Source organism: Bison bison, unplaced genomic scaffold, assembly GCF_000754665.1.
Source record: "Bison bison bison isolate TAMUID 2011002044 unplaced genomic scaffold, Bison_UMD1.0 scf7180017864349, whole genome shotgun sequence".
Taxonomy (NCBI): Eukaryota; Metazoa; Chordata; class Mammalia; order Artiodactyla; family Bovidae; genus Bison; species Bison bison.
The window spans coordinates 9,908,929-9,922,161 of record NW_011494921.1 but is presented as its reverse complement, the minus strand read 5'-3'; the positions used below and the strand labels follow the sequence as shown (position 1 = coordinate 9,922,161).

General features: G+C 40.9%; 1 protein-coding gene across 1 annotated transcript in view; it reads left to right on the top strand.

Moving 5' to 3' along the window:
- DCC (DCC netrin 1 receptor) overlaps positions 1-13,233 on the top strand; it is an 838,683-nt gene that overhangs the window by 164,079 nt on the left and 661,371 nt on the right. The gene's annotated exons all lie outside the window — the stretch shown is intronic.

The following is a 13,233-nucleotide window of genomic DNA, read 5'->3' as shown; positions in this document are numbered from 1 at the left end:
CTCACGTCCATCGAGTCGGTGATGCCATCCAGCCATCTCATCCTCTGTCATCCCCTTCTCCTCCTGCCCCCAATCCCTCCCAGCATCAGTCTTTTCCAATGAGTCAACTCTTCACATGAGGTGGCCAAAGTACTGGAGTTTCAGCTTTAGCATCATTCCTTCCAAAGAAATCCCAGGGCTGATCTCCTTCAGAATGGACTGGTTGGATCTCCTTGCAGTCCAAAGGACTCTCAAGAGTCTCCTCCAACACCACAGTTCAAAAGCATCAATACTTCGGCGCTCAGTCCTCTTCACAGTCCAACTCTCACATCCATACATGACCACTGGAAAAACCATATAGTGATGGTTAAAACTTCAATTCTCTAAGCAAAGATCCCATCCATGTACCTCATATTTTTAACATTCAGAAAAAAGCAAGGGAGATTTTCCCTGTGTTATTACTGTAATATTTAATAGGACTTGGAAGGGATGGCTAATGAGAATATCAATGTTTGGTAATAAACCTGGGTTTTAAATAATAAGAAAGATTTTATTTTGGTGAATAACATTTCTTTATCTCACTTTATACAAGGAGTATACAATTGGAGAAGCAGAGCTACTTCCTTGGGAATGTGGATGATTAAACAACCAGATTTGCCTCCTCAAGGTGAGAGCCTGGTAAAGAAACTAAGAGTGTTAGAGTTAGGAAATGACACCTCTAGGGTACAAGTTTTCTTAACACAGGACTGGGGGATTTTGGCAGAAAGTAACACCTGTGGCTGACGATTTGTTACATAAGTGAATATTGAGACCCTGGGTCAATAACCTTTGAATAACAAAAGGCTTATTAATACCTCTCTAGTCAATGAGTTGTTAAATCCAAAAGTTAAAGGCAAAATCACTGAAGACCAGGAATTCCAACCCTTTAGTTCTGCATGGAAACTGGCTATGTTATTGCAACCAATAATCTGAAGCCTAGAGTCACAGTGTTTGAAGAAGCAAGGCAAAAAGACTCAGTTTTCCTGAAAAAGTTTTACAAGCAAGAGCCCATGGAAAGCATTGATAAAGAAGATCAGCCCTGGGTGTTCTTTGGAAGGAATGATGCTAAAACTGAAACTCCAGTACTTTGGCCACCTCATGCGAAGAGTTGACTCATTGGAAAAGACTCTGATCCTGGGAGGGATTGGGGGCAGGAGGAGAAGGGGATGACAGAGAATGAGATGGCTGGATGGCATCACTGCCTTGATGGACTTGAGTCTGAGTGAACTCCAGGAGTTCATGATGGACAGGGAGGCCTGGCGTGCTGTGATTCCTGGGGTCTCAAAGAGTCGGACATGACTGAGCAACTGAACTGAACTGAAAGGAGAGGGAGTTAAGAAATCTATTCAAAGAAGAAAGAGATTTTTAAAATGTATCGCAAAGGTGCTTATAGTGTGATTTCTACCAGCAGTAACATCATCTGGGAATATGTTAGAAATGCAAAATTGTTCTCCACCCCATTCCTACTGCAAAAGACACGGTAGAGGAAGGGGCCCAACCATCTGTGTTCCCTCGGGGGACTGTAGTGCAGGAGAAGCAGTGGACTCTAGAGGAGATCAGGGGCCGTGCTCTATGTGGATCGACAACTCCATCTCCAACCGTAGCCACAGATGGCATCACTGTGTTACAGCTTAACATGATACTCGTGGTGAGAAACTTAAAGGACCCAGGGCTTTGCTTTATTGTCTGTCTGTTTTAGTCTAGCTTGTTTAAGAAGGCAGGTTAATGACGTGATAGAGCACTTCTCATTGACTCTCTTGGGGGCGTTTGAATTGATAACCACTAAGCTATCAAAAAATGTGTGTTTCTAGAATACCGAGTGTCTACACAATGCTGGATAAATACACATTGTTGTTTAGTCAGTAAATTGTGTCTGATTCCTCTTTTGTGACCCCTTGGACTGTATAGCCCGCCAGGTAGCTTCTGTCCATGGAATTTCCCAGGCAAGGATACTGGAGTGGCTTGCCATTTCCTTCTCCAGGGTATCTTCCCAACCCAGGGATCAAATCTATATCTCTTGTATTGGCAGGCAATTTTTTTGTTTGTTTGTTTTTTACCACAGAGCCAGCAAATATCATGTTACTATGTTGTACTATTTATAAATGAAGGTCACTCATTACAGTCCTGCTAAATTTGACGTTTATCCTCCTAGTCTCCCCCAAATCTTCCATTGTCGGTGCTATTGTTTTGTTTGAAAACATGAACTTAGATTTTGACCCAAAATAAAATAAACCTTTCTAAGATTTATATGAGTAATGCTTAAGATAAATGACTATTATATTAATACAACATTAAATTTGTCGTATTTTTAAAAACTCACTTCCCTTTCCTTCCCCACTCACCTTGAAAACATACCAGAAATATATTGATATGGGTGTGAGAAAAATTAGAGCCAGTAATCCAATCCAGGGCCAGAACATGGCTCTTGCCTCCAGTGTGACACTTAAGGGAATGCCTGCTTGTCTTGACTCTGGGTTGGCCTAAGTATATATACATTGAAACATACTGGGAATCCAGGTCTCCAGGAGTTTTACTTATATAAAATTTGAGGTATCCCCAGAAAAAGAGGATTGAGGGAAAGTAGCTTTTAACCTAAAACATCTTTATTTTGTAAAAACAAAAATTATGTTAAATAAGGCATTCCACAGGGACCTTTTTATGTCAGTTAAGTAGAAAGACATGCTTTGCTCTTGAATAATGCAAAATGTCCACATATTTATACCATCAGCTCTCCATATCCATTGGTATCGTATCCGCAAATTCTGCATCTGCAGATTGAACCAAGCACAGAATGAAAATATTTTTTAAAAATTCACAAAGTTTCTTGGGACTTCCTTGGCAGTCTAGTTGTTAAGACTCTGCGCTTCCAATGCAGGGGGAAATGGATTTGATCCATTGGTTGAACTAAGATCCCAAATATGGTGTGGCGAAAAAATAAATACAAAGTTCCAAAAATCAATACTGGAATATCACAAAGCAACTTTTTTGCATAGCATTTGCATTGTATTCCATATTATAATATTATATAATATTCCATATTATAAGTAATCTAGAGATTATCTAAAGTATACAGGAGGATGTATAGCTTGTATGCAAATACTACACCATTGTATGCATAGGACTTGATCGTTGCCGTATTTCTGTATCCACAAAGGGAGGGGGAGGTCCTGGAACCAGTCCCCCTTGGATATTGAGGGGTGACTGTTCTGGTTGACTCCTTATACTGCATACTCTCCAAATCCTGAATTTGGTTGTCTAAGCAAGAGCACCTTGGCCTCAGACTGCAGTGATGTAAATAACCGACAGCTCCCTGCAGTTGGAAGTAAGGAGGGTAGCGGGAGACCTAGGACAGCAGTGTGTTCTGGTCCACTTAAGGATTTCTAGAGGAAGTTTATCAGAGTGTAACTGATCTCATTAAGTGGTGGTTTGAGCACAAGTACCTAACATGTGTGAGAGAGGCAAATGAAAAGTGATCACCTTATTATATCAGTCTTCAAATGCTTTATTACTTTTCGACCTGGAAGTTAGGAACGGGGTTCAGGCCTGCTTACAAGGATCATGGGGAATACATCTGGTGGAAGTAGCCATCCGTGCACGCTGCCAGAGACGAGAGTCACATTCTATCTGACTGCCAAAGTCCCAGGTCCCAAGTTTCCAAACTGCCTGGCCAGTTAGGAACAACTCTCTGGCTGAAGTTGCATGATGAAGAATCCATAAAGGATGCCTGCTGCTGAATTTCAAATGTAAAGTGCCCTGTAGTTGTGTTTTTAAGAAGGTAGCTGTGACATATTTAGGAGGCACTGATGAAGGGAAAACCTGTAATGTAAGAGTCAACAACTCCAGTCTCTTACAAGTAGAAAGACATCTGTTTTATTTTAATTACTGTTAAAGAGCAAGCACAAAAGCACATCTCTGTAGGTATTCTAGCTAAATTAAGTAAAATAATATTAGCAGCACAAAAGTCTTTAAAAGATGGAGAATAACAATAAGAATGTTATTAGGATTAATACAACATTATTATTGAGTCAGGATATATAGAGAATATTTTGTTGTGCTGATATTTTGTGTGTTATTATGACTTTTATTGTCGTGCAAACTAACTTTATAAGACTCCCTAGAAATCACTCCTGGTCCTCCTCTTTCTCCAAAACCATTATATATAAAGAAGTCTTAGGTTAGTTTCTAACCCACTAATTCCTCTATCATCGTGAGTGTGTGAGAGTGTGTGTGTGTAAGTAACTTATTCTGAATATTCAGGATATAGACTGGATTGGGAAAGGAGCTTCTACAATTATGAGTGATACTGAAAAATAAGAGTTGTCACTTATTTAGTGCTTCTTGTACAGCAGACACCATACTAGTATTTCACATGAACTTATGCTTCTGTTTACTACAATTCAGTAAAGTATGCATCCAGTCCCTGTTTTATGAATTAGAGGACTGAGACTGAGAGAAGATTAAACGGCTTGCATTCATAGCTAATAGCCATCCGAGCCTGGATTTAGGTTTATGTTCTTTCGTCCCCCGCATGTGAACCCCCTGTGTCAGCCCTCTCTCCTGCTGCTTCCAGGCTTGTGACTCTATTCCAGCTCCCGAGCAACTTCCCCTCTTGTTAGCACACCCAGAGTGAACCGTCATCCACTGAGGGCTAAGTTAGACCAGATCTTAGGCTTAACAGTAACATATTTCCTTTAATGAGGGCTTCCCAGGTGGCTCAGTGGTAAAGAATCTGCCCGCCAATGTGGGAGACACAAAAGATGTGGGTTCCATCCTTGGGTCAGGCAGATCCCCTGGAGTAGGAAATGGCAACCCTCCAGTATTCTTGCCTGAAAAATTCCATGGCCAGAGGAGCCTGGTGGGCTGCAGTCCATGGGCTTCCAAAGAGTTGGACTTAACTGCACTTAACTGCATGCGCACACACACACACCTTGTTTAATCTTCACACTATGTGATGTATCATCATTGTACCCCTATTTCAAATGTGAAAACCAAGGCTCTGAGAGCTTAAGTAAATTGCCTTGGTCACACAGCTAGGGCATAGTTGAATCAAGACTCAGATCCAGATGGATTTTCCTCCAGATGTCATGCTCTCAACTATTATGTAAATCAGGCTCACGCCATGCCATGCCTCCACTGTGATATAGCAGGGAAACCTCTGAATCAATAGTCACAGATGTCAAGGTTTTATCCCAGATGTGGCCCTTGCCAAGACCTGTCTCTTACCTCTGCGTAAAGTGAAAGTGAAGTCGCTCAGTCGTATCCGACTCTTTGCGACCCCATAGATTGTACCAGGCTCCTCCGTCCATGGAATTCTCCAAGCAAGAGTACTGGAGTAGGTTGCCATTTCCTTCTCCATGGGATCTTCCCAACTCAGGTATTGAACCTGGGTCTCCCACACTGCAGACAGACGCTTTACCGTCTGAGCTACCAGGGAATCCCCTTACATCTGTAGGGCAATGTTATTAATCTTTCCTGCCCCATATAAGTCATATCTTTGTTGTGAGACTTTAGCCAGAAGCTGAGGTGGGATAACTCTCACCTCTAGTCAGTGCTGAAATACTGTGAGCAGCTTAAGAGGCTGGGGCTGCCGTAATGATCTGCATGCTGCGTCTCACACAAGCTAGAAGAGTTCTTGACTTTGAAGCTTTTCAAGACTCAGACAAAAAGCAAACAAACTGAAACTCTTGGTAAGAGAGAAGTCAAGGGCATTTCTCAAAAGTGGGAAAAGGCTCCTCTCTATCTCCCTCCTTAGGGACAGAACCAGCTGAAAATGTAATTTAAAGCAGCAGTCCCCAACATTTTTGGCACCAGGGACTGGTTTTGTGGAAGACAGTTTTTCCATGGACAGTGGAGGAATGGTTTCAGGATGATTGGAGCACATTACATTTGTTAATGGTGCTGCTGATCCCACAGGAGGCGGAGCTCAGGCAGTAATGCGACCAGTGGGGAATGTCTGAAAATGCAGATGAAGCCTTGCTCCCTAGCCCACGGCTCACCTCCTGCTGTGCAGCCCTGTTCCCAAGAGACCACATACAGCTACCCAGCTACCGGTCAGTGGCCTGGAGCTTGGGTGTGTGGGTTCTCGGTCGCTTCAGTTGTGTCCAACTCTTTGCAACCCCATGGACTGTAGCCCACCAGGCTTCCTCTGTTCATGGGATTCTCCAGGCAAGAACACAGGGGCGGGTTGCCATGTTCTCCTCCAGGGGATCATCCCAACCCAGGGATCAAGAACCAGAAGTCTCCTTCATTACAGGCAGATTCTTTACCACTGAGTCACTGGGCAAGCCCCAAACTGGGGGTTGGGGACCCTTGGTTTGGAGAGTTCTGATGAAGAACAAATAGAATTTTCAGGATAGCATTCCTCATTAATAAGTTTCCTTTTATGTGTTTGTTCTGTTTTTCCATTCCCCTCCCACAAATTTATTGCTTCTTAAATGAACGGAACATAAGGAATAGTAACAGCTGATAGCTTCTGAAAATAATCCTGAGACTTGCCTCTGAAATTCGCATGAGCTGAGGTCATGTGGTAATGAGTTGGCTACTTTTCTTTTGCTTTCAGAGTAGACTTCAGTGAAGTTCAAGGTTTACTGACCTCCCTGCAGGGCAGACAGGGACAACGAATGTGTTAAGGAGGCAAGATACTAAGATACTAGAGAAGGCAATGGCAATGGCAATTTTCCAGTACTCTTGCCTGGAAAATCCCATGGACGGAGGAGCCTGGAAGGCTGCAGTCCATGGGGTCGCTGAGGGTCGGACACGACTGAGTGACTTCACTTTGACTTTTCACTTTCATGCATTGGAGAAGGAAATGGCAATCCACTCCAGTGTTGTTGCCTAGAGAATCCCAGGGACGGGGTAGCCTGGTGGGCTGCCGTCTATGGGGTCACACAGAGTCGGACACGACTGAAGCGACTTAGCAGCATACTAAGATACTAAGTCACTGAAAGTAATAGATCTTGTCTTTCTTATTCCAAAACACTAGTGATTTGAGAACTTTGGGGGGTGCAGGGAATACAGGCATATCTACCATTTCTTTTTCAAACTACTTTTCCTGTCTCCTGAGTCTTAATTTGGGGATTATTTTCACCATAAAAACAAGAACTAAATGTTCAAATCCCCATCACTAATAGTCAGGGACATTTCATCAGTTTGACTAATGTTTCTTAAGGATCTACTTCTACAGACACATTGCTAGATACTGGGGCTTCTGCCCTTGAAAAGCTTACATTTTTCATCTCACTCTATATTGTTAGAGGCTAATGCTATCTTCATGCTAATTCACATGGTCTTTTTCTATTTCCCTTTATAAGTATTTTTGTATTTCTTACCTCATCCATCCTATTCCATCAGGTTATCCCCTTGAATACAAGTTTTAAGGGAAATTTCACAAGAACTTGAATTTCCTACTCTATACTATTTAAAAAAAAATTGCTGTGGTCAAAATACTTAGCACAAGTACCTTCTTAACAAAAATTTAAGTGTACAATACATCACTGTTGACTTTAGATGCAATGCTTTATAGCAGATCTCTGGAGCTTATCCATCTTGCTTAGCTGAAACTTCCTGCCCATCAATTATTAACTCCCTATTTCCACCTCCCTCCAGCCTCTATCAAACACTGTTCCAACCTCTCATTCCTTAAATAAGTGGAATCATTGCAATGTTTGTGTTTCTGTGACTGACTGATCTCCCTTAGCAACGTATCCTCAAATTTCATTTGGTTGTCTCATACTCTCTTTTTACTGAAAACAAGAATTCTCATTTCTGGAGTTACTCTATCTCACTGTGTCTGCATTAGCTTGAAGGTGGTCTGTTTGCTGTCTTGACTCATGTCATGCATCTCAGTTGACTGATCTTTCCTTCTAATAAGTCAACTCTTTGAAAACCATCACCATGTTATACCACCTGAGTATTAGCTATCTGACACCCAAACACAATTTGGTTCAGAAGGCTCTAAACAAGCCCGTTTCATGTAAGAAATAGGCAGCTTATGTAACTCACACCCAAAGAGACTTAAGACAAATTGTGTGGCCGTGTCACTTAACTCATACAGACTGGAAGGTCTGCCATCAGTTACTTAAACACCTCTCTTCACACTTTATGGATATTGGCAAATGAAGACCTTGAATGCACCTCCACAGCTATGGCTGCCTTGAAATGGAGAACCAGATTTTCTCTGAATTTCAGATTTTTATTACAAAGTATTGCCTTGCTTGTTGCTTCTGCTTGCATTGCAATAAACTAGAAGACACTAGAGTATTGCTGTGACTGTGTATTATGTGATTGTACATAAGCTTGTACCCACTGAGGGTGGGTACTTGGCTCTCAATCACAGTGGGCAGGTCTCACACTGAGAGAGATGAGAGTCTCTGTTTTCTGACTTCTAGCCCAGGATGTTCTATTGTACTCACCTGCCTCCATAGGGCATATTTGCTCATTAAAATAAATTAATATTTGCACAGCAGTTTGTAGCATCCTAAGAGAAAAGTATCATTTCAAGTGGAAGATAACAAAGAAATCTGAACATATTAATTAAAATGTTTTATTGTTTTCCAAATATGTAGCTGCATCTTCAGTAGTATTATGTTCAATGTTGTAGCATTGTTTAAATTATAAAATGCCATTTTGATTTGTGTTATTACTAATAATGAGGCAGATAGGCACAGATGCTCATTCCCATGATAAAGAGAAGATATTCAAGTGTAGAATTTTTCACTGAATTGTTCAAGTATGCTCAACTACTTCACATGTTATGCATTAGGATTTTCCATGAGGATATGCATATTCTGATATACCTAGTCTATAGTTATAGATAAATATTATTTGGGGGAAGTTTATTTGATCCTGCATTGAAGGTGATCCATCCTTGGAGTAGATAAAATCTATATATTATGATCAAGCTATTTTCCCCATTTATCCCTGAAACAGACATACTGTTCATATAATGTTGTCTTTTTATACTCTGGGTTGGATATACCCTTTCCCTTTCTCATTATCTTAAATTGTCTGTGTCCTTAATTTCCTTATTTTATGTTTTGTTTTTTCTTGATACTCCTCTTCATTAGTTTTAATTAGAAAAGGAATATCTTATCACTAAAATATTTCAAACAGTCTAGCAATATCTAAAATGAAATGTAAATTCATTTGCTCTAAGTTCAGTTCCCATTTGCCAGGGACAAACACCCTAAAGTGTTTCTCACATTTTTGCTACAGACTACATGATCAGGAAAAATCCCATGTTGTACCTGGAGGGAGAAAATCCAAGTTTAAGATAGAGTTTCCTACCATGACCTTAAAATACATCAGGAAATTCATTTTCAGTTGTAAAATTGGTAAATAATTTTTCTCCTACTTATATTTTAACACTGTTTTAGTAACCATATAAAAGAGTGTATATAAAGGTGATGAGGAACTTAAAAGTCCATACAAAGGTAAGTTGCTGCATTGGCCATTGTTGCTCGGTCACTAACTTGTGTCCGACTCTTTGGGACCCCATGCACCGTAGCCCACCAGGCTCCTCTGTCCCCCACTGTCTCCTAGAGTTCGCTCAAATTCATGTCCATTGAGTTGGTGATGCTATCTAAACATTTGATCCTCTGCCACCCGCTTCTCCTTTTGCCTTCAATTTTTCCTAGCATCAGGGTCTTTTCCAGTGAGTCGGCTCCTCGCATCAGGTGGCCAAAGTATTGGAACTTCAGCTTCAGCCACAGTCCTTCCAATGCTATTCAGGGTTGATTTCCTTTTGGATTGACTGGTTTGATTTGATCTCCTGCAGTCAAAGGGACTCTCAAGAGTTAAGCTTTTGTTTATATTACTGTATAGATAGTGTTAAAAAAAAAAAAAATTCTACTCAGCTCAAATATTCCTTTTACTCTGTATTGCATTAGCCTTTGTTGAGCTTACTTTCATTCTGATAGCTCCAGTTTACTCATTTATACATTAATCATCCCTTTGAATCAACCCAGAAGTCATTCACTTATTTAAAAATCCCACACCATTATATATGTACCTCTTTCTTACACCATCCTCCTCTCTACTCCTTTGATATGTGTAGGGGTCCCAAATGGATCTCTAGCTCCATATCCCCTCCATAGCATCCAACGTTCCTTGTCAGACAGACATGCTCAGGAAATATTTGTTACATTTTAAATGAACTCAGAAATAGATACACAGGTGATTTATAGAAGTATTTCAAAGTCCTGGTGGACATTCATTCTCAGCACTTAGGTAACAAGCCTTAAAGACAGGAGCAAGGTGTCGGTACATCCCTTCCCCCCTCTCCATCACTGGCTGCTCTTAGAGCAGTGCCCAAAGAGATACCTTGGTTACAGCATCCCCTGACTGCTTCCTCTGGGCTGGCTGCCTCTTTGACCTGGCCCAAATTCTCACACATCATACACAAAGTGCATCCCGCTGAGTCCAACCTCTATCTGCCAGTTTCATTTGTCCAAGGAGTCCTTTGGACCTTCCAGAGCACAGGTCTTTCTCTACCTGCTGAGCCAGTCAAACATAACACTGAAGACAGAACCTATAACTTATGCCTTTGTATCACTGACTTTCAGAGCTGCCTGAACAAATGGTTCTGGCTGGATTGCCTTCAAAGCATTGACTAAAGCAGACAGAAAGCTTCCTGCCAGGCAGTTATATTTACCACACAAATTTGTCAGCGTAACCCAACATTTCAGTGTGTGAGGAGCAGAAATTTGAGCTGATTGATCTAAAGGGCTCAAACAGTATGGAAGTGACAGAGGTGCGTCGGACTATGTAACAGTGTCTGCGGGACTCCAGAATGATCACTAAACAAATGTTGGTTTTCAAAGAACTGCGCTGTTGTCTCCATGCTTCCCCACCACCTTCCCCCCATACTGTGTCTACAAAAGCAATCAGGAACTTTCATGAGTGCTGGCATGTTTAGGCTAAAACACAATGGTGGTGTTAGCGGCAATCTTGAGATGTCTCAGGCGAATAAAAGGACACCTTAAAAATGTTATTATAAACTCTGAGTAAAACTTTAGGATATGGTGATTCTTGAATTCTTATTGCAACTTTAACACCATCTCCATCCTGCGTGTGTTTGTGCTTAACTTGTATTTCTATAAAATGGGAATTATTCAGTTACATCATACTGCTGTCACACTGTCTTCATAGTTTAGTATTAGACTTGTGACAAAAACCTTCACAACTTAAACGTCGTGGGAGCCTCCTGTACCTTATAGTGTAAACGTGGAAAATGTAGCAAAGACTGATCATTCAAGAAGATAGGACAATTGTTGATATGTTGGGACAGTGTGTCACTGACTACCCTTGTCACTATCCTTTGAAGTTAAGATAACCGTACTGGTTGTAATTAACATAACTGTTACCAGGTCTGTATAATTTGTGTTTTCATCATTTCCTGCACATATAATTTAATGTAGTGTGATTTATGCTTTCGTTGTTCCTTCTGGGGAAGATTAAATTAGGAAATTTAATTGGGAGATGGTGAGGGACAGGGAGGCCTGGCGTGCTGCAGTCCATGGGTCGCAGAGAGTCAGACACAACAGGGCAACTGTACAACCATAAGGAAGTAAAACAGGATTCTCAAACACTGGAAACAGTGTTCAGGCAATAAACAGCATTTGTTTGGCAGGTGGGTCTGGGAGCACTCAGAGAAGCGTAGGGATGTGTTTGAGGACAGTCTGACATGTCCCTATGGATTTTGTAATCTACAAGGCAGATGAGTAGCCCAATTCTTTCCAAGGGACTATTGGCAAATTTTATACATCTGATCACTCAAGATGCAATTTTTAAAGTCTCATTATTTAAATTAATTTAATAACAATATAAATGGAGTAAATGAGCCTTGTTCTTCCTTTCTCAGTCTCTTCTAAATCTGTTGTAGTCTATTCATAATGTACAGAGAGGAGCAGTATAAACATTTGAATTTATTCAATTAAGCAATAACCGAAGAAATTCCTAGATTAAGCCTGTATGTTTTAACTGCTGCTTTTTAATTTAATAGATTTTATGTTTTAGAGCAGTTTTAGGTTCCCAGGAAATTCAGCAGAAAGTGCAGAGGCTTCCCAAATACTTCCTGTCCCCACACCTGTACAAATCCTCCCACTGGGGCATTAACGCACAAGAGTGGTTCATTGTCATCACTGAGGAACCTACATTGACACATCATTATCATCCTCAGTCCGTGGTTGATAGTCAAGTTCATTCTCCATGTTGTACACCCTATGAGTGAGTGAGTGAAAGTTGCTCAGTTGTGTCTGAGTCTTTGCGACCCCATGGACTATACAGTCCATGGAATTCTCCAGGCCAGAATACTGGAGTGGGTAGCCTTTCCCTTCTCCAGGGGATCTTCCCAACCCAGGGATCCAACCCAGGTAATCCGCATTGCAGACAGATTCTTTACCAGCTGAGCCACCAGGGAAGCCCAAGAATACTGGAGTAGGTAGCCTATCCCTTCTCCAGTGGACCTTCCCAGGCCTATAAAGAATGACTTGTATCCACCCACCACCGTTGTGTCATATAGGATAGTTTCAGTGCCCTAAAATTTTTCTCTGTTCTGTCTATTCATCATTCCCTCCTCTGTAATACTTGGTAACCACTTATCTTTTTACTGTCTCCATAATTTTCTATTTTCCAGAATGTCATATAGTTGGAATCACAAAGTATGTAATCTTTTCATACCAACTTCTTTCAATAGTAATATGTATTTAAATTTACTCATGTATTTTCTTTGTTTGATAGTTTATTTCTTTTAAGTGTTTAATAATATTCTATCATCTGAATGTACCACAGTTTATTTATCCATTCACCAACTTGCTTCTAAGTTTTGTCCATTATGAATAGAGCTGCTATCAACAGTCTTGTACAGATTTTTCTATGGACATGTTTTCAGTTCTTTTGGATAAATACCAAGAAATGCAATTGCTGGATCATGCGGTAATGGTATGTTTAGTTTTGTAAAAAGCTGTCAGACTGCCTTCCAAAGTGGCTGTACCATTTTTCATTCCCACCAGCAATGAAAGAGTTCCTATTTGTCTACATTCTCATGAGTTTTTGGCGGTGTTTGGATTTTGGATTTGGGTCATTTAGATAGATATGTGCTGGTATCTCATTGCTGTAATTTGTAATTCCCTAATGATTGGGCTTCCCGAGTGGCACTAGCCTGCCAGTGCAGGAGACATAAAAGATGGGGCCTTGATCCCTGGGTTGGGAAGATCC